Genomic DNA, 20915 nt, shown 5'->3' with positions numbered 1-20915 from the left:
CTGCATGATTGCATGTCAATATTTAGCTAAATAAACCTTATTTTATGTATGAAAGGACTAAATATCGATTAGAAATCGTATCAAAGAATTAATGTTAGCTTTATTAGTTACATTTATGATGTAAACAAGTTATTTGAATCTCATGGGAGTGATTTCTGCTCTATAGCAGCAAATGTCCATACCTACTACTTTTTAGACAAATTATAATTGACTTATTAGGTATATTAGTGAACGCCAGAAATATATACATACTCTACAAAGATTTTCTTTAAAAACATACTTTGTAACCAGAAAAGATTAAAAATGCATAATTAGTACTTAACCTCAAACAAACTCTACATTTATTTATTTAAGGGACATTTATTTCTCTTCATATTTCGCAAAAATCTAAATGAAAGGAATAATAAATCGTGAATAATTTATTTGTATTCTTTTGTTGATATATTTGTTTATTTTCCTGCTTAGTTTGTATACAAATGAGGCCGACGGACGGGACAACCGCGATGCTCCGACGGCGCATGCGTCAAACTCTTACCAAATTTTATGGATAGCGTAGAGCAATTTATACGACCACAAATTAATTTTATGGATTCTTTGTAGTACTAGTATTTGTATATATTCAAATATTTTTGTTTGCCATGTATATTTTATTATATTATTAACTAAATAACCGATTTAGTGCACAAAACATGATGTTTTGTGTCATAGGTGATATGGAAAAGGAAATAATTATAACAATCAAATTATCTTTTTAAAAATTCTAAATAACTTATAAAATACAAACTTGGCAGATGATAAAAATAATCAGAATTTATTAGAAAAACAACGCGAATAAACGTTGAACAAAACGGCAAATAATAAAACAAAGGGAAAATTTGCTAGAACATTTCATTTCAAACTGTTTCTTTAGATCTTTGTGGGTGCAAAAATGCATGGACCAGCATTCATGAAGAGAAACTTGGAAACTACTCTCTAAATAGTAACTGAGATAGTGATACATAACTTGAAATACTATTTTACTTTTGAAAACGAATGCTTTGAGAAGAAATGATAAATAGAACTATAGGCTTGAAAACTATTACTTACAGTTATTTTGTGTGGTATAATTGAAATTGGTTTGATTTATTGAAAAGAACAGAAAAAGCAATAGGACACGGTTTTAATAATTCCAACCATGTGTGTCATCATTATTTTATAGCAGTTATGAACAGTTTCAGAACTGCACACAGCCTTTTCAAACAATGAACAACGCGAATAATAAGAGGCCATAAAAATGAAATGTCTCTTACAATACATTAAATATAGTATACAGCGAATATTTACCTAGATACAGTGCAACGCTTGCATTACACAGATAAAATACGGTGCCAAGTCTTCCCCGGGCAAAAGAAGCGAAACGAAAGGAGAGATTTACTGTGGAAATTTTGGAAGTCAGCCGGGACTGCTATGTGGTGGCTTTCATTAATCACACCAAGGAAAAATACCATCCACTTCCGACTAACTTCCTCGCTGGACGTCACTTATTTAGCTACGATCCAAACTTTCTCTGCACCACCATTCCACAAGTTCTTTCATAATAGGATGTTTGATGTTCTCAACAAAAAAAGGGGAGGCTTCAGCGCGGGTGAATCGAATTAGCTATACGCATGTACGGTCTAATTTAAACGAATGAGCCAGACCTAAGCCTACTTAAACAAATTTACAACGATCGCTTCTTCTGAAGGTGACCCAAATTACCATGAAAAAAGTTTAACAGCCCTTTATTTCAGAACAAACAGAGGCTGTTGGTGGGAATCCCGTGTAATCCGGCCCACTTATCACGCGTGCAAAATGCAAATTCAAGCGGGCCCCGGCGTACGCAGAATTAACGAAACCGGACCGGGATACGTACGTCACCGAAATTGTCAAAGTTCGCAAGTAACATTAACACGGGATAAACAAGGTAATATGAGATACTCCGCCGAAATCCACAGACATTCATTATACTAAATTTATATTTAGCGAGAATAAAATGTAGGCAAATAAAGGACACGGTACGAACGTTTTTTATAACAGAAACCTTTTAAAATTCAAATGAAGAACGACCAGAGATGAATTATGAATTCAAAGTGAAACAATAAACAATTCTGTCTAATTAAATGCAGCAGAGGCGTTCTATAATTCATTCTAAATCGAAAAAATGAACAAAGGCGAAGCGTGTATAAACCTATAGCACTTGCGCTCTTTTCAATACCACTTCACATTATTGATTAATTTCTGAGAAAAACTTGGCACGACTGTTCCACAGAACGCATGTAGGTAAGTGAATGTGGCGTATTATGAAACAATAATTATGGGAATAACCCTACAAATCGAGCCGTTGCATTTGTCACGAACATCATTCATTTAGAACAAGTTTTATGTAAATGAAATACAAATATTTTAATTAATCCAAACGACGATTAATTGCATTAATTTTAGTGAGCTTTGTTCGTTCCGAAGGCATTTATCATTGGGTTTACGTTTTTCGAGCTGGCAAAGGTTTTTGATATACGTTTATGTAAATCGCGTAGGGTTATCTGAGACCCAATTATAACATAATTATGTTGAAACCTTTGATATTTTGGTTCTAACATTAATATCCCAAGAGCGGGGCGCGGCTAATCTTCGCCCATTTTAACCGAGCTATGGTCTGCCGAATCCCGAAGCTTAACGCCCTGTTTGTTGGCTAATACGCTTTTAACACCTGCGTTTTCCGAGTTATGTAATGTTTGTATGAGATAATGTAGCTTTTGTATGGAGTGGTGAATGAAATGCGGCCCTGACGGCACCGGTGGGCGTACAAACAGTTTCCACTGATTGACTGATGCGTATTGACGCATCGAACCGACCATTTCACGCTAATACATATTACTACATAAAGCTTGCTCAATATTGCCTCTTTAAATAATTTGTTACGGGAAAAACTGGAACGTATTCCAATAATTTTTGAATTTTATTGCAATTATGTAGGTAAAGTATTTATGTTGGATTCTAGGAACTAATACTAAATTCCATTTTACTTTTATATCGAGTATAGCAGATATAATAAATCAAATAAATTGATAATCATCTTTATTGATTGACTTCTAATTTAATCAGGCATAAAATTACAAATGCTGATTGATTATTACTGATGATTTACAACGATGATTCACTAATCAGTTTCAGTGTTTTCCATAAACATTTACCAGCATTTAAAACTGGGTACATGAACTTATTATTATCTATTAATATAATAACAACATTATTAATTATTATAACAGCTGTGATACAAACGCCGCATGTATCAGATATGTCAAGTGTTGAGTAATTAACGACTAATGAGATAATTGCATATCTATTCAGCTTTTATTATTCATTGCTATCAATTTCTATTTCTATGCAGATATAACTGTTTAATCTACGTAAGTGATAAGATCTTGCATAATTTATTGACTAAGAAATTGTTTAACATAACATATCAATCAGCAAGATACATGTTTATGACTATAACAATTTATGGCGCTAACATATATTGCTATGAAGAATAAAAGTCAAAGTAATAAAAACTGCACGTTTCAATTCATATTTTGTAATCGAAAAAAGTCATGGTCATTATCAATTAAGCAAACAATTTTGTTATTGCTCAATTTCAGAAATATCCCATTCGGAAAATATCCAAGTGATAACCCAACTAAAGCAGTACTTACGCATATTTTTATCAATGTTATGTCTACCGTAACATATGTATGTTTTGTCTCCCTCCCACGTTGATAAGACCCATTTCTAGCTGTCTCTTTTCTTTAAAGTTATATAGCACGCCTACTATTCAAACAAATCATGACAATGATTGACTGAAAACGATTAATCCCGATTGTACATTAAGTGCAAAAATACGCGTTACGTGTAAGGAACTACAGGTATCAACAAAAGTGTTCAGATTGACGGATACTAATCTCTTCTACTCCATCAATGTCTATGAGTAGAACTACATTTTCCAGACTTCTTTCTCATGTAGAAACATTTGAATAACAACTTTCTGTTTCCATGATAAAGTTCACTTTTCCTTGACAAGTCTCCCCGTATTTTTCTTTCAATATAACTAAGTTACGGAATCCTTACGATGACTTTTGTGTGTTATTTGATAGTTGCGGCGTCGTTTTTATATTCTTTTAAAATCGAAAACAACTTTGTTTACCGATTTATGTTATTATCATACGCCCTCTTTCTATATAAGTAATATAAATGACTCAAAGTTTCATCAATGAATCAAAAGCTGGTTTAATGTGTTCTCGTGGAGATATTTCCAACATTGTCGTTAAGGCCATTAGACCTTTTGCATTATAGGTATCTCTATGCATATAATTTTCAATCGATATAATAACGGCCATTATTCAAAATATGTTTTAGTTGGTCGGGGACGAAGTCATTATCAGATAATAACGAATCGTTTATAAGGGCCTACGCACACAAAACGAAATGAGCGAGATACGAACGCTACTTATGCAAAAGCACGCCACAACACAAATCTATTTAAGCTCGCACGATGTATACGTATTTACAATATTTCTATTACGATAAATTGTTCAGCTAAATTTGGTGGCTTTAGCCCAGGTGAAGGCATATCTGCATATTTATGAAACCGCGGAAGCCTCCTTAAGGGGAGCGTCTCGTTTTAAAAATGGCGGAAAAATGTTCGTTTTTTTACCCCCGCAAGTTTTTAACAAGATCCACCTTATTTATGCTGTACTAGGGCGGGTATCTGATGAGATTTATTGTGGGGAAGCGTGACGGATCGAACAAGTTCGCCAGCGAATACGTTTTGGCTGAATTTAAATTGGCTCCTTTACGTATTTGTGTACTTTTTCGATAAGAGCCTCGCCTAACTCGTTATGTCTACATGGAAATGCGATAAAACTTTACACAAAAGGAAAAAAATAGCGGCACTGAAAAAAAAATGTTTCAAGTCCCTCAACAGTTTGCCTAAGGCTTATGAATTATTAAATAGAGAACATAAATGCATAAGGGATTTAGCTTTGTTTGTTTCATTAAGGCCACATACAGTATCTTAAGTGCAACAATATATCTCATAGGGTAACAAGGAAGAATTAATGGGCATTTTTATACAGTCTGTCATATCTAAGAAACTATAATTCTTGCGCCCAGCCTGTATATGATTCATACATACATCATGTTCATTGCTTAATTAAAAAGAGCGTTATCATAGAAATAAGATCTACTATCTAAACGAAATCGGAGGTATTCCATGGCAATTACCCACTGTATATTATGTGTGTTAAACTAACATAGACCTACCGTAGTGAGATTAATAAGAAGTTCATTTACACAGTTATACACATATTTATGTTATGAATTTATTTGTTAATTTGTACATTCCAGTTTTGCTACCCATTTCATAGCTAGCTTAGACGCTGAAGGCAAAGCTTGTTAACAAAGGTTTTATGCTATAATTACTTTATATAGAGTCTGAGAAATATGTCTAGTTTATAAATACATAGGTGTTTTTATCCATTTACTAATAATTTTGCTTGTATTGAATGAATTCTAAATTGTATATATTTTTTTAAAATATGCTGTATCAATAGCTTTAAATTTACATTATTATGTTTTAGTGTAAATTGCCAAGCCTAATAAAAGCTAATTAATAGTTTAATGTAAACGTATTTAAGTGTCAATTTTATTAACCATTTGTATGACTATAATAAATTAAAATTTAGTTTCTAAATTGAATTTATACTTTTCCTGCATAACGCATACTATTAAACATACTAAATTATTTCCTAATCATATTTTCCACGGTACAAAGTTTACATCTAGTCCTTGTATAAAGGAATATCTAAGTATCTTGTATAAAGTAATCTAAGTAGTAACTTATTGGTCCTAAAGATAGAACAATAAACTCTTCCTCAACAATGCACTTTCTAAAATTAATTCAAATTGTAAACATTATTATATCACTTCAATTAATGTAACAATTAAACGTCAGTTAGTGATTACGCCAGTCGTCCGATCTGTCACAAATTCTGTACACTCATTATGATATAACGTCCAGTTTATTCTGACCTTAGGAACGAGCTTTCTCTTCCTGGGTTTATGAAGATATTTGTTAAGTGGGGAGGGGTGAGGGAGGTCTTTGTGTGCTGGTCGTGGTATCTTAGTGCAAATCAGTCAAAGGTGCCTTAGGTTGAGTAGATAAGGCAATGTGTGGACAAGTAGACATTGTTATATGAATCGCTCTAATTACTCTGTATCCGAGTTCGAACGATTGTGCACTCTCTGAGTAGTCTTTATAGCTTGGTAGATAACCGACGGATTAATGTAATAATTTTTCAAGGATTCTTTGAATAGTCTTACATTGTATTCAAATGAAGATCAGAAAATTGATAAGACAAAGTAGACGCCTATATTTCATTTTACACGTGTCATTATTACCTAAGTTCTAATATTCTAAGTTCCGCTTACGTCATTGTAATTCTCAAATATTTTTACACAATAAATAAATATGAATGATACTTAAAGTAACCCCCAAAGAATGTACGCATTATTTTATACGTAACGAAATTTCGGATACCTACATTTTTTTATCATCATTTACAATAACTTAATACTTGAATGAATTTAAATCACTAAACTATAATCATAATCAACTAGTTATATCTAACAGCATCAAATAGAACAAAACGTACCCAAAAATCATCCAAAAATATATCTTCACTTTCCACACATCATAGGTAAAAGTATTTAAATTCCTCCAAGCAAATCGATACCCAATCGATATTAGATTCATCGTTTATTAGAACAACTAGTTTATAACGTAATCGTTCCGGTGTACGCATACATAATTAAACAAACGATTTATTACTTAATAAACATTGGGTAGTAATCATCTGTGCGTTAAATATTACCTATATACTTCGCGGAGAACTAAGTGCTAATTGTTTTTGTTTACTGCAGATAAATAGTAAATACATTTTCTATTTGATATAAGCGGGAATTATTAGTATGAACTTATAAGAACATACAGAACTTTTGATGTTGATTGATCCAAAGGTTGAAAAACATGAGGATCTATTTACTACTGCGCTCTAACCACGGGTAGATTGATGTATAGGTTATGAACTTTTGCAAACATACAATTACGCCTCTTTCCTTTAGGGGTAGGTAGATCACAGAGAATACTAATCTAGTTAACTTTTTACAGTTTTTCAATTATACAACTTGAACTAAATACACCGTAATCAACTAAAAGTACATGACATGTTTTTAATTGGAAAGCAATATAAGTTTTTCAAACTTTATAATTCAGTATAAAAAGCACGAAGTAGGAAGCAATTTATCACACAAAAACTACTGCAAGAAACACATGCAGTTATAAATTATAATACTACTGTCCCTTCATAAGTGTATATGTATAAGTAATTGGAAAGCATTAATTAAAGTTATAAATAATAACTTACGTTGAACAATTTTATTTCCTTGTTAACAAAGAAATGTTCATTAAAGAACAGCCAGTAATTGCGAACAACTAACTGAAAACTAAACTTTTAGATAGCTAGTTTTCTTGAATGTTTAAGAGACAAGCTATTGTGGCGAAAGGGCATTTAGGTAAAAAAGTATTATATTTTAGTTTATAATTAAATATTAAAATAATTTAATCAATGATATAATTTTTTTTAATCATTACTAATTAAAAAAAGGGTTAAAACAATTACCGAAGCATGTATTTTTCACTTGAGGCGGAAACTTTAAAGACTTACTTATTAAAAAGTGCTTATTTAAATTAAAACTTCAGGCGTAAGTTGCAAGGAATAGTGTCTCTTCTAAAAATGTGTGAGCTATTTTTGCTCAATGCAATGAAAACAGTGACTTTAAAATTGAGTAAATAAATCTCAGTTCGTTCCTTAAATTCATTCAAAACTAAACCCAAGAAAATCAAGTTTAAGTATGTCGTTTTACGGCTATAATGTGACAGAAACGGCCTGCAATAAAAATAGCTACATATATCAATCTATCATGAAAACACCTGCAGAGCAAAGTCACGATGTAGGCATCAAGAAGTCAACATTCTTCAGTAAATATTCACTTGGAGATAAAACTGCTGTAGAGAGCATGTACTGGATTTGACCTCACACTTTCTAGCTCCAAATCAGTCAGAAACATTTTTTTTCTGAATAAAACTGTATTGACTTTAGTATACCAAAAATAGTTATCATAAAAATAGGGTTATTTTGTTACTATCGTTTGTAACGGCTCTGCATTTTCTTTTATTATGTGTTAATGTTGATGTATTTAGTTTCTTTATTTATTTATAAGCACTGCTCGAGCTTAGCTTTTATTAGTTATTTTATTAGTTAGGTTAGTACATAAACTACAATGCCACTTCTTGTTCAACTAGAACTCAAAGTTAAATCCTAAAAATCTTTCACAAAATATATTCAAATTTGAAACTCACAGAAAAAACGGGAACACATCCGAAAACTTGCCAACTAATGAGGTCCACATAAATAGGTTCATACTGTGGCTTCATGTATTATTTATTACGGACCAAATGCATTTTTTGGGCTCTCGCCGCGCGAATCTCCGGCTATTTACGGAGCTTAACTTAAGCTGTACGGTTAAGAAAACTAATGACGCTAGCTAGATAGTTGCATTTGAAATGAGAGGATTGTATTCAAGAAAAATATCCTCTACACTACATATTCTATTTAAAAAATAATTATATGTCGTTTTAGTAGATTCTTAAGCGATATTTTCCGTAATCTAACCCGTTTAGTTATAACGTGCTAACAAGTTGACTATTGATTTAAGAATAGCTATAAAATAAACCTGATACGCAATGTATCAACCATTATTGAGATATTATACATTCTAGAATTTATTAAATTGATTATAATTCTAAACTTGATACAGACTACGTGGTATCCATTCATCACAAGTTCAAAGAACCGAATGAAAACAGCAATGTAATCTATCAATAGCAGATCTTACGACAGCGTTAAGATATCTCCACCTCTCGGCGTTCATCTAAATTCCCAATAAATACATTATTCAGAGCATTAGTACTCGCGACGTCAACAAAAACAATTGGTATACAAAATGCAACACATGTCACTAGTTGTCGATATGCAAAGTGATTATGTATGAATTATGTAAAGTGTTCAGCTGCCAGTGTTAGTGGCCGTATAGCCGTACAATGAACACTGAAACAGATTCGTGCCGCCCTATTGTATCTTCGCAACATCCGATTAAGACTAAAATGGTATCGCGTTTTATGTTCCAACTGATCTTTACTTTCGCTCTCTATGCTAATTTACAATATTGCCTTATAACATATGCAACATAATTCATTGATTCCGGAATTAGGCAACTAAAATATTCACATCAAATTTTAATTTCAATAAAACAAAAGGCACTCGAAAGTTAATTTGTAAATGGAGCCCCAAATTGTTTGAAAGCTTCATATAAAATTAGAATTTTAATAAAGGAGAACAATGCGCGCGTATTCATACGTCACATCAATGCTTGTTTCCATGGACTGTATGTTCGCAATTTACGTCTCTCGCGGGAGACGAAGAGTAATGTCGGTGTAGGGAGAAAAAGTAAAAAAAAATCGCTACGAGTCGGTCGACAAGTTCAGCCAATTATAACTGACAAGCGGCGCAGGCGCGGCCGCTCGCTCAATTTCAAGCCTTCAAGCCACATACTTTAGTGTTTTCCTACAATAATGTTTCATTCCTTTTTAATGTTAGATTTTAAACCAAAGACTCCATGAATTTTAATTATTTTCATGGTAAAATTTTGAAAAACATTGGTTTCTATTTTCTAGACATGGAATACCTATACCTACTATATATGTTATATCTGTTCTGTGACTATATCCGTCACGCTTACAAATATTCATCTGTTAAATAAACAATATTTCAAGTCATCCAAGTTCGACTCTTATATTCTATTATCTGCCTTCTACCTTCATTACAGGTACGTTCGAAAAGTTAAAAAGTGACTCGGAATGAATCATGGCGTGCGATCCCTAAGAAATATTACACCCAAGCTGGCACCATAAAGCAAACGGCGTGGCAGAGGCGATACAACGATAGCGACACTGCGAGACCCGACAGACACCACAGAACTCGCCTTTCCAAACGTTACAGGGTGTTCTTAATACTCACATTTAATAACACCCACACATGCTCTCTAACCAAATAACACCACAATTAAAAAACTTATTCATCGCCCAATTAAAGAAAACAATGGTATGTAAGATATTTAATAGACAAACATAACTGCCTTGGCAACCATGCAAGTGGTCGTAAGCACCACTATTTTCACATAATCAAGTCCAAAAGTCTCGTTTTATACGAATGAACGTCTAAATTAGAGGCGACGCGAAACTTTTTTTGATAATATTTACCACTGTATAAAATATAACTGTGCGCGACTTATCGTGGGGTAATTATAGTGCCATATATATTCGAGAATATAATCTTTAACGCGTCACGGAAAATGATAATAAAGTTCTAATTAGTACGATAAGAGTCTTAATTGAGGGTCCGAAAAAAGCCCCACGAAAAGAACCACCTGTGTGCGACTCCCACATATTTTACTCACCAACACAGGGACGTAATGAAGCAATTATATATCGATATTTTTATGCATAAAATACTTGGCGGATATCTGGTCGGGGCGCGTTGGAACGCTCAGAAATAAAACAAAGCAAGAGGTTATTGTTGGCGCGGGTAGGTGTGTGCCCGTCTCGGTTATCGAGCTTTTAACCCGACGCGCGACACGTCGCGACATCGACACGATTTATCGCCTCACTAGCCCACTACTCATTCGTATTTCCCCGACAGAATAAATTTCGAATAAACAACCGAAATGATTGAACACGACGCGCGGCGATTTTTGTACGAAGCGGTGGTGGTTTAGAATGGTCAAGTGACTTATGGGAACGGCGCCGGAGCTGCTCCGCAGAGCGTTGAACAGACAGCAAAATTTGCTCTCGTAAGACAAATTGCCTCATGATGCAGACACTAAGCTGCGGTATTAGAAATCTTATAAGCATTTATGCGTGTATCGTTACGCCTTCTTCCCTAACACTTGAGTGAGCACATCCCAAAGTGCGTCGAAGAGACGCAGAACGGTAGCGCGTGGAGCACTTACTCATTCACACTTCAGTTATCTTGCAACGTGTGATGAATGATGACTACGTTGTATTTTACCTTTACGTTTCTTTTATTCCCTCGCCTTCTTATGTAGGTAAATTGTGTTTTTCTCAAACGTTATCTATATCCTAAGACGATGATTTAGATAAAACTACGAATTAAAATTACGATAAACTGATAACGTTATTCAAATACACCGTATCCATATAAACCTCACATGTAAGTTTAGGAGTTTAAAACAATATATCAAATAACTAAAAAAAAATATTGGCCAGAACAATTCCCCTTTTATTTTCGGGTAAAAAACCATTCCATAGATAAAATAGTTTAAAATAAATAAAAGGTGCACCGGTGTGCGTGCTGGCCGAGTTTGTTCAACTCGCAGTAGAGGCGAGTTGACTCGTTGCCACCGATTTATGTGGCGAACTTTCAGCTCACGGGCTCCTTCGCGACACTCGCTTCCTTTACGCGATTGTTTCTTTGCTAAAGAATTTTCTTTCTTTTTAATTATGCTTCACTAACCTGGACAGTTAGTTGGGGTAGTTTATTACGCAAACTTTTTGGAAATAGTATCATTATTATACACTGCAGGTGGCTTTGTAAAATCGCATTACAAAGAATTAAATATCCCACTTTAAAAATAGCTTTACAGTACGGTAAGTTCGTAAAAAAAACGAACGTCATTCGCAACAATAAATTCTAGAAACATGGTTTTACGGCTAATAACGCCAATTAGTGCATGTGTCAAAACTGCAGATAAACAAGTCTAGTTTCAGCGAGTTTATAGCCGTTATATTAACCTGTACAATGACTAACATAATTCGTTATTTTAATAACATAATTAACACTAGCTATAAGTAATTATTTACTGAAACATAATATAACTTTGTGTTTCTATTCAGAACTTCAATCCCACGGCATATTTATAAATTACCTACATACAATTTTTAATATAATATAAAAATATTTTTTACTGTATGATGTCTAAATTGAATCACGCAAATTTTAACGGAACATGAAGCTTATCCTCAAAAACATAGGTATAAAAAATCTGTTTGTTTCTTTCCAAACGCGTCTGGGATTCTCTCTTAGTTAAAGTGGTTATTTTTAAATTAATGTGTTATTGTCATAAAATAACGATTTTATTGCTTAATTAAACGTTATATTTATATCGCTTCTGCAGACATTGATGGTTTAACATCAATCCGATTTTGTAATAAACTAAGAATACGTTCAAGAAATCACAATTAATGGGATTTAATACGTACGGATCAATGGATAAATAACGACTAATTTAACATTAACGTGAGAATTATTTTTGAAGCTATTTCAGCAATATTTTGTTAGATAATAATAGCTTGGCGGATTTTCTAAATACTGACGTCTATTCACTTCATAGCGAGGTCCGAATTTCACAAAAATAGAATACAAATAGATAAGAAATTCTTGACCAAAAAAGGAAACGTCTGTCGCGGTAAATACAGCACCACAAGTCTGTTGTACGTTTATTTACGGACGGTACAACACGGTTCACTTACTTATACGAGGTTAGTGTCGGACACTCGTGTCAGCGAGCTGACAATTAGCTCGGTGACATCTGACGACTCAGGGCGCGGTCGTGAGACACGACACCACCTATCTTTATGTACAAGAATCGTCCCCCTAATGGAAAGCTTTATTCGATCACTAATTTATACGCCTTTGTGAACACACAAAAACATAATTAATTATGTATGTAACCTTCCTAGTACATATCCACAAAGAACAGGTACATTCCTAATCTTTTCGCAATACATTACTTTTATTCGACATATAGAGTCATTTTGATACAGGAACAACTGCTTTAAGCACCCATAAAGCCATAAAATCTACGAGAAAAACACCAAAAAGTTCCGAATACTATCAAAATTGGTAGGTATACCACACTTCCATTCATTCTGTTCGCTGATAAGATGGGCCGAATAGTGGCTGGACATTTATCTTAAAGATTAATGAGCCAATTTTCTTAGTTGGCTATAAAAAGAATCGCTAGGCCGACCTCGAAAGCCATCGCGACCACTTACGGGTTAACTTTGGGCAACGTGAACTATGCATTCCTTTGCAAAAATAAAAATATACTTAACTGACTCATGGTCGTTATGTAACCAGGATTATTATTAATATGAGTGCCATAAATTATGGTGATGTTGAGGCTGATTTAGTGTAATGTAAATCATAGAATTTGAATTTCAATTGGATGCGGTTTTCACTAATGAAATATTGTGTACCTTAAACGTATAACGCGGATGTACACACAATAGATGAACTTTGTTTTAAACCATAAATAAACTTATCCCATAAAACCCCGTGATGAGTAATTATGTCCCTTATAAATATGTAAATTAACGTCTGTTTTTTGTAGCCAAAAAATTAAAATTTCGCTAACATTTACGAAAACACTTTCGCCCTTAAGGGACGTGGCCATCTATAAATAAAAATGGAAATTTTAAATTCAAAATAACAATTATAAGGACAAAATTCTTCCCCTGTCCCTTGGGCGGGATATAAGGAAACAAATTGGATTAAAGTGTCAAAGGTGAAATAAAAAACGCGTGTATACTTTATCTTCCGCGATGTCTGTGCATCGTCAGCGGTCTCTGGTGTACTTGTACAATATTGGATAAGCTAAAAACGTATTTTATTTGATAAAAATATGGTTGAAAATCGTATGAAAAAACGTTCGTAAACGTCACATAGCTGGTCGTAATTGTATTTGCATTTAAAACGGTAAGTAAACATAGTATTCAGTGAATGGACGAGTCCGTGTTTATGACTCGTTTTATGACCTGTTAAGCGTAAGGATCTCTCGTAAAATAAATTGTTTGATGGCCGCTCTACACATTTTATCTACTAACTTGTTTTTTATCTGTTGAAATCTTTAAGGCTTTCGACGGCATGCTGTTTGTGTTTTGATAATTGTTTTTATATAAGCGTATTATTTTTTAAATGCATGCATATTTCTTATTTGTGCCCTCGTAAAATATTGTTAACAGTTTTTGTACATGATGCCCCTTGAATGAATTTAATTTGGAGTAAATAACCAGCAAATGCAACACCATAAATAGTCCAGTATAAATTCATTTACAAGTACTTTGTTGTATAACCCTGTATCGCACACTGGTCGCTTTGTTTTCGCCCACATAAATCGGCCGCGCGCACCGCGCTCTAACTTATTTTTGTTCGTAGGTACACACGATAGATGGATCCAATTCCAAATTATGTCTATCTTGGGAATTAACGGTGGGACGGGGATTCCAGTTTATCCAAAAAAGTGCGGGAACTCGAAGGGGTGTGTGAAGTGGGGGGATGGAAAAGGGAACGGATGGAAGTTATTTTGGAATTATGATTCCGGATGCGTTCTCCAAGCGCCGCGTGTTTCACGCCTCGTTTCGTTGTAATATCACCCGGTTGCAACCGTTTAGGTGCATTTGGATTGTATATTTACGGAAAATCTGCATCTGACTCAATGGTGCAAAAATAAAGTGCAGACCAGAGAACAAGCACACGGTATATGAACCTTCACATAAACTTAAATATGGGGCGTTCTTCTGGTATGATGTATGAAGCTTCTGTTGATAATTTCGCCTTGACATACAATGACCTACTTCATTTGTGAAATACTGTGTCATTATCGACTTCATAAAGCATTAAAAATATGAAGTAACCCTCAAAACCCACGCCCATTTTTTTATGTAAACCACGGACTCCGGACCTAATCCAATTCGCGTTTGGACCGAAATTAAACCGTCTGGCCAAAAATGCGGGACGTGTGTTTTAATGGGGTGTCACCAGGGTTCTTAAGTATTCCACCGGCCCACCCTATAATACCCAGTCTCCTTAGTCTGGCACGTCCTCCCCATGATATATTAGTCCCAGTTCGTCGTACATAATTTTGTAGAGGGTGGTACCCCCTACTCCCCCTTGCGAGTGAACCGACCGATCCTCACAATACCAAGGTTTTGTTTATTGGCGTATAATAAGTGTAAAAAGTTAATGATGTCAGTTGCCTTAGCAAGTGTTTTGAATCGGCACGTTTGAACCATCAATTTACTTAAACACTGGGTCCAAGCGACCTATCGAAGAAACGTAGGGTTAAAAAGTTTGTCCTTTAATGCGATAATTGGCGTTAAAAATACTGTATCTTCGTGTCTGATATTTTTTTGATGAAAATGCAGCGTTCATTTCTCCTTAACTACCTATAATTTACGATATGTGTAATTATTAACCTTTAATGTAGAGTCAAAAATACAAAAAGTAATTTAAACATTAGTTATGTTGTACGAACATCACGAGAATAATATATGAAGTAATAATTTAATGCGTAGCTGTTTGCATTATTCATTTTTATTGTTTCATTTTAAGTATTACAAGTTCAAAAAATGCATTACTTTTCGAAGAATACATAACAAACAGCTTTCATTTCTTTAAATTTTCGTTTTATTTATTACCTTCATAAACTTTTAACTGTTGTTTGTTACGTTATACATAGTTAGTATCAATTTACGCAACGTTCCTATTCCCATTAATTAAAAGAGCGCTCAGTACTGAGAAAAATCTGCATACCTTGTTGACCAGGAATTCTACCTACATCCTGAAACATGTCAAATATGCAGTAACTATGTGCTAACATACATTACATAAATGTGCAGCACTCACACATACGCATGTGGCGTATACATACACTGATCTAACGTTTCAATGTGTGGGTATGTACGAATGGTATTGGTGTGGTAAAACTTAATTACCGGTACACAGGAGAGCCGTCAATCTACTGCGGTCACGTGTTCTTCAATATTGAGTTAGGTGCACAGTGAACAGAATTCCAATAACGTTGTGGAAAAAATTAGGGGCGATATTTCAAAGTGCTGGCACGGTAGTAATTAAATTTCATGGTTCGACATCCAATATATCTAAAAGGGAGTAATCATTATTTGTTACATATAAAGATTTATTATAACTTTATTTGTTTTAAAACAAGCAAGTTCCGAAATACATATTTCGAAAGCAAAGCGAAAATTATATAGAACCGCAATATAAAAAACTTTCAAACAATTATGAAGTTTCAGTAATTTTGTTGTGTTAGTAACTTGGTTGAAGTTCGTACACAATGGGCGCCACATATTAGACGCTGTATTATATTAGTCCATTAGTTAAATTAAGTAAGATTTCTCACCCCATCTCGTGGAGTTATTTATCATGCGTGTATCTACATTAGGGATTCGCAGCAATATATTGTGGTTAAGGCATTTAATTTTGTACCGTGAACATGAATCTCAATTTTGCTAATGTGCAATAATATGCATGTAAGTAATTGCGGCAAGTTGAAACGAAATTACTGTCTTCAATTTGAAGCGACATTTTACTTGACAGTAATTACTGTTTAATTTAAATAGTGAACTTATTTTATAAAGAAAATTTTAAGATAGGGTACAATCGTTGGCCTTATCACACCAGGCAACATTTGAAGATATTGATTGAAAAAATAATAGAAGGCAGGCTACAGTGATAGAAAAAAAGAATATAAATTATATAATATCATACAGTACACATATAACAAAGATAAATATAAAATAATTTATATACATAAGAAGTATATTATAAAACATAATACAAATAATAATATATGTTTGAGATTCTCAAGTAAATATTTTCTTTACTTTTTAAAGTACATCAACTACTGTGTATTTTAATAAGAACAGCCTGTAAGTGTACAAAATTGACAATACAAATAAATATAATACATACTAGTTATATTAAGCCATTAGAAAACAATATACTCTAAGCGTTGTAGATCACTCCTACGCGACTTCTCGGCAAGCCCTAGTTAGTTTATGGCGACCCTACAGACCAAAATAATATCGATAATAGTTCCTGAAGGTATAAGGAACTCGAGTTTTAGAACCTATATGATAGATATATAGTTATAGACTGATATTGTTTATGAGATAAGATAGAATAGAGCCTTTATAGAGTTTATTAAGGCTGTCGAGTAATTACAGTTGTACACTGATAATAACAATTATTATTTATATATGGTATAAAAGTCTCGAAAATAAAAAGGTTCTATCTCAAAATTGAAATTAAAATCTATTATCTTTTTAGTTTTGCATTTTTTACACTATTTAGTCTCTATTAAGTTTATTAGTTAAAAATAAATTTGTTCATTTCATATCTGTATTTATAATTATTGTTTATTTTACCATTTTCAAAAGTTCCTACAGCAAATAACCCTCCCGAGAAAAGTCTGGCTAAAATAAAACTGACCTATATGAATAAGTGCCTGACAATATACAACTTCTTATTAATAACCTTATATCATTTCATTTGCAGTTGCACAACACAAACGTGAAGAGACTATGAAAGCTTGTGATGCGGGCAGAACGTACTATCAACCGAAATAATAGATGAAACGACATCTCCACACAGAGGAAAACCAACCCAAATTTGGAGAGATGAAAGACGAAAATGGAGTGACAATTCTCTAGCAAAGAACTAATGTTGGATGGCATGATGAAATGTGACAGTTCATTATGCGGAAGATAACGGACACAGTACACAGTGAGTACCTGTGTTATACGCACGTACAGTTTAGGCACAGCCGAGTGGGGAACGTGTTTTCCAGCTTGGAGCACGCGTACATAAACCATTCAGGCATCCGATTAAATTATTTAACGTCTTTATTCCCCCGTGGAGCACGCAGGTTGCATGCCGGCACGCGGATGTTAAGATACATGGACTTAGCGTGTAGGCTACCTAATCTATATAAAGTCCTACTTTAATAAGACAAAATAATCGCAGTAAATCTAACGCACTAAAACGTATGTAAGACTAAAGTTTACTTGACATATTCGGGTAAGAATATTCCCGTCCAATGTAAGTTGAATGACATTCCATTACATTCCTCTTTATAGCATTTTGTTCGCAGACGTACGGACTCGTACTCGTAATAATTTTACGCCCTTTGGACTTCATCGTAATCGAGTAAAAATGGCGCGTAGCCAGCTGTTATTGTGTGATTTAATGGCGTCTAGAATATATACTAAAAGAGACATTATACATTGGGCTTTTAAAACTGGCAAACGACACGCTAAACGACTATGAATCTCTTTATAAAGAGATAAAATTAATTAATACGTCTGTTGAAATATTTATATTTTGTCGTGATATATTATAATACAAAATATTCGAGTAGTTTTGTTTGAATCTATGTGAGAGGTCCTTAGAGAGGGGCTTCCGTAAACGTTTGGTCGACCTTGTCGATTGGGGTCTGCCACTCGTAACAAAACCGGAATATTAGGATAGGAAGGCCATAACGGACGATTCAAATTATACTCGTAGAGACTGCTACAAATTGATGGTCTTTAATATATTTTTAAGTATTATAACTACCGTTTTGTTGATTACGAGGGTATTCTACGTAGTTAATTCGGTTATTCACATAACTCAATAATTGTAGAATATGTAAAGTAAGATAAAGACGTGAAATTTTAAACAATTAATTCTGAAGTGATTAAATAATCGCATTAAATGTAAAATAGTCGAGCAGTAATATAAATTAAGCATCAAATATATAAAATGGATGATTTCGAATCAATTAAGATTTAAAATGGTTTCAACCCAATAAAGCATCGCCGAGCATTTAAGGCGGCTTTAACTGTAGTATATTATTTAATATTAAAGATCTTAAGGTAAACGGGCGGAGTGCCTGCAGTTCCGCGATAAGGCAACCCCTCCCCTCTCCCCACGCCTTTTTGGGGGGTGGCAGACTTAAGAGGAGGCCATACTTCAAATTGCGTTTAACTTAGATAGCTAGTTTGATACATCGTCCCCATTATTGCATATTAAAGGGAGCTGATAAAATTGTTCCTATGATAAAGTCAGAGGTTTTTTATTGGGGTTCCCTATTCTACATACTTTAGATAAAGTGCGCAGAAAGCCGCTGTCGATCCGTGCGATTCATACCTGAAACAATAGTAGAGTTGTTTGAAAAATAGGTAAAATATTTGTTGGTGGAATTGTTAATATTTTTATTAGTTATTTTATTTTTATAAAAGAAACAGCAGGTCAATGTAATATGCACGTATTATTTATTAATATTCATTAACAATGGCCATAGTATCAGTTTAGAAAATGCTAAAATATTAAATTTAACATTAGCTCAATAATTTACATTGTTTTGTTTTCCAATTTCCATTGTCATTTTCATGAAAAATATTACTCTATAATTCATTTCACTACAAAAAATGATACATTGAGCTGTCAGAAATAAAATAAAAACCAAATAAACAATAAAAAGTCTCACATCATAAAATCACGAAAAATTGCATTTCACACAAAAATGTTGATTACAATAAATAAAGTAACTGTATGCGAACTCGTAAATGAAGTATCACGATACACACATACATAAACAACGAGAACGAATTGCAAGCTCAGCTCTACATCACGGCCGTAGAGACCCCAACATAGCGGGAATCGATATAGCTGATGCTATAGTCACCATATCGATAGATACGTATCGGTTACACCAATAGATACTATTGTCACAGTTCAATTGAACAACGCTCCGAGGTTTTCTCCCATATCGCTAAGTTAGAAATAAAGTTCTTCTGATTCGAATACGTCTTCCCCAGAGCTGTTCTCTATATTATATCAATAATAAAGATCTTGTTTGTATACATAAGATGAGTAGCACATTTAATGTCTTGTACTTTTAGTTGTAGTGCAAAAGTCCTATCAGCATTCCGCTTAAAGATGTTTACTAACAAGCTGTGCGAACCGCCCGTTCAGAGATCCGATGCGTAGATTATTTCTAGCCAATAATTCTCTCACGATTCAAAACTCACAATAGCCCGAAGCGAAACTGTATCGCTACAGATAGATTAAACATCGGAGCCCAAATGAACGCACGATAATTTATCGGAGCTACCCCGTGTGTATTAGCTGTATCCGACTAATGCCGGCTTTCGATATTCGGCGCTCGGTCGCGATTCGATATTTACGATCGAACGAGTCGCATTAGACTGTCCGCCCGTAGGTAAATTAGCACAGATGCTCGCCACTGTTACACAGTGATTCATTCCAAATTGGCTTTTCAGCGGGGAAAAAACGTACCGAACCAGCCACTGCGGTAGACGCTATCTAGGGACTGCAGCTAAATAGCTTTTAAAAGAGTTTGCATTTTCCTTTTGAGCTTCGAATAGACGAAAACATCTGTCGGGACTTCAACCCTCCGACGTGAAATAAATGTTGTTCTTTGTGTCGAAGTTAATTATGGATCGAACGGTATCTAGCGTTAGATAAAGATGTTGTTTGTAAGCTACTGCTTGCACAGTGCAAAAGTACAGTAAACATTCAGTTTTACATATGTATAATACAAGTCTTAAAACTAGTTAAAGCATCATAGAGTTTGTTTCCTAGAAGCAAGTCGGGGTAGAAACAAAGAGCTTTAAGATTAAAAAAACAAAGCGCTTTATTTTTCCTATAAAATATGTAATAGAAGCCATCAAATCGCAGTAAATAAAAGTGATTCGCAATTAACTGCGGTGTAATGTGAAGGCGCTGGCCAAGATCGGTGGTAGCGGCAACGCCTCGCGATCCCTATCGGCCCGGAAAGGGCCGCCTTAACGCGTGCAAGAGTACCCGATAAAGTATCGTAGTCAGCGGAATTGTATGAGTTATATTGTGCGAAGT

General features: G+C 34.1%; 1 protein-coding gene and 1 long non-coding RNA gene across 4 annotated transcripts in view; one reads left to right on the top strand and one right to left on the bottom strand.

Annotated features, from left to right (window-relative positions):
• Positions 1–20915, bottom strand: part of LOC142976605 (homeotic protein ultrabithorax) — a 173797-nt gene that overhangs the window by 65093 nt on the left and 87789 nt on the right. The window lies entirely within an intron of this gene.
• The window catches only part of LOC142976609 (uncharacterized), a 107480-nt gene continuing 87782 nt past the window's right edge, over positions 1218–20915 (top strand). For all 3 annotated transcript variants that reach the window (XR_012959663.1, XR_012959665.1, XR_012959664.1), the window contains exons 1-2: positions 1218–1942; positions 17553–17780. This is a non-coding gene — a long non-coding RNA (uncharacterized LOC142976609). The remainder of the gene's footprint in view (positions 1943–17552; positions 17781–20915) is intronic.

Source organism: Anticarsia gemmatalis, chromosome 11, assembly GCF_050436995.1.
Source record: "Anticarsia gemmatalis isolate Benzon Research Colony breed Stoneville strain chromosome 11, ilAntGemm2 primary, whole genome shotgun sequence".
NCBI classification, from domain to species: Eukaryota; Metazoa; Arthropoda; class Insecta; order Lepidoptera; family Erebidae; genus Anticarsia; species Anticarsia gemmatalis.
This window is presented reverse-complemented; position numbering and strand designations above follow the sequence as displayed.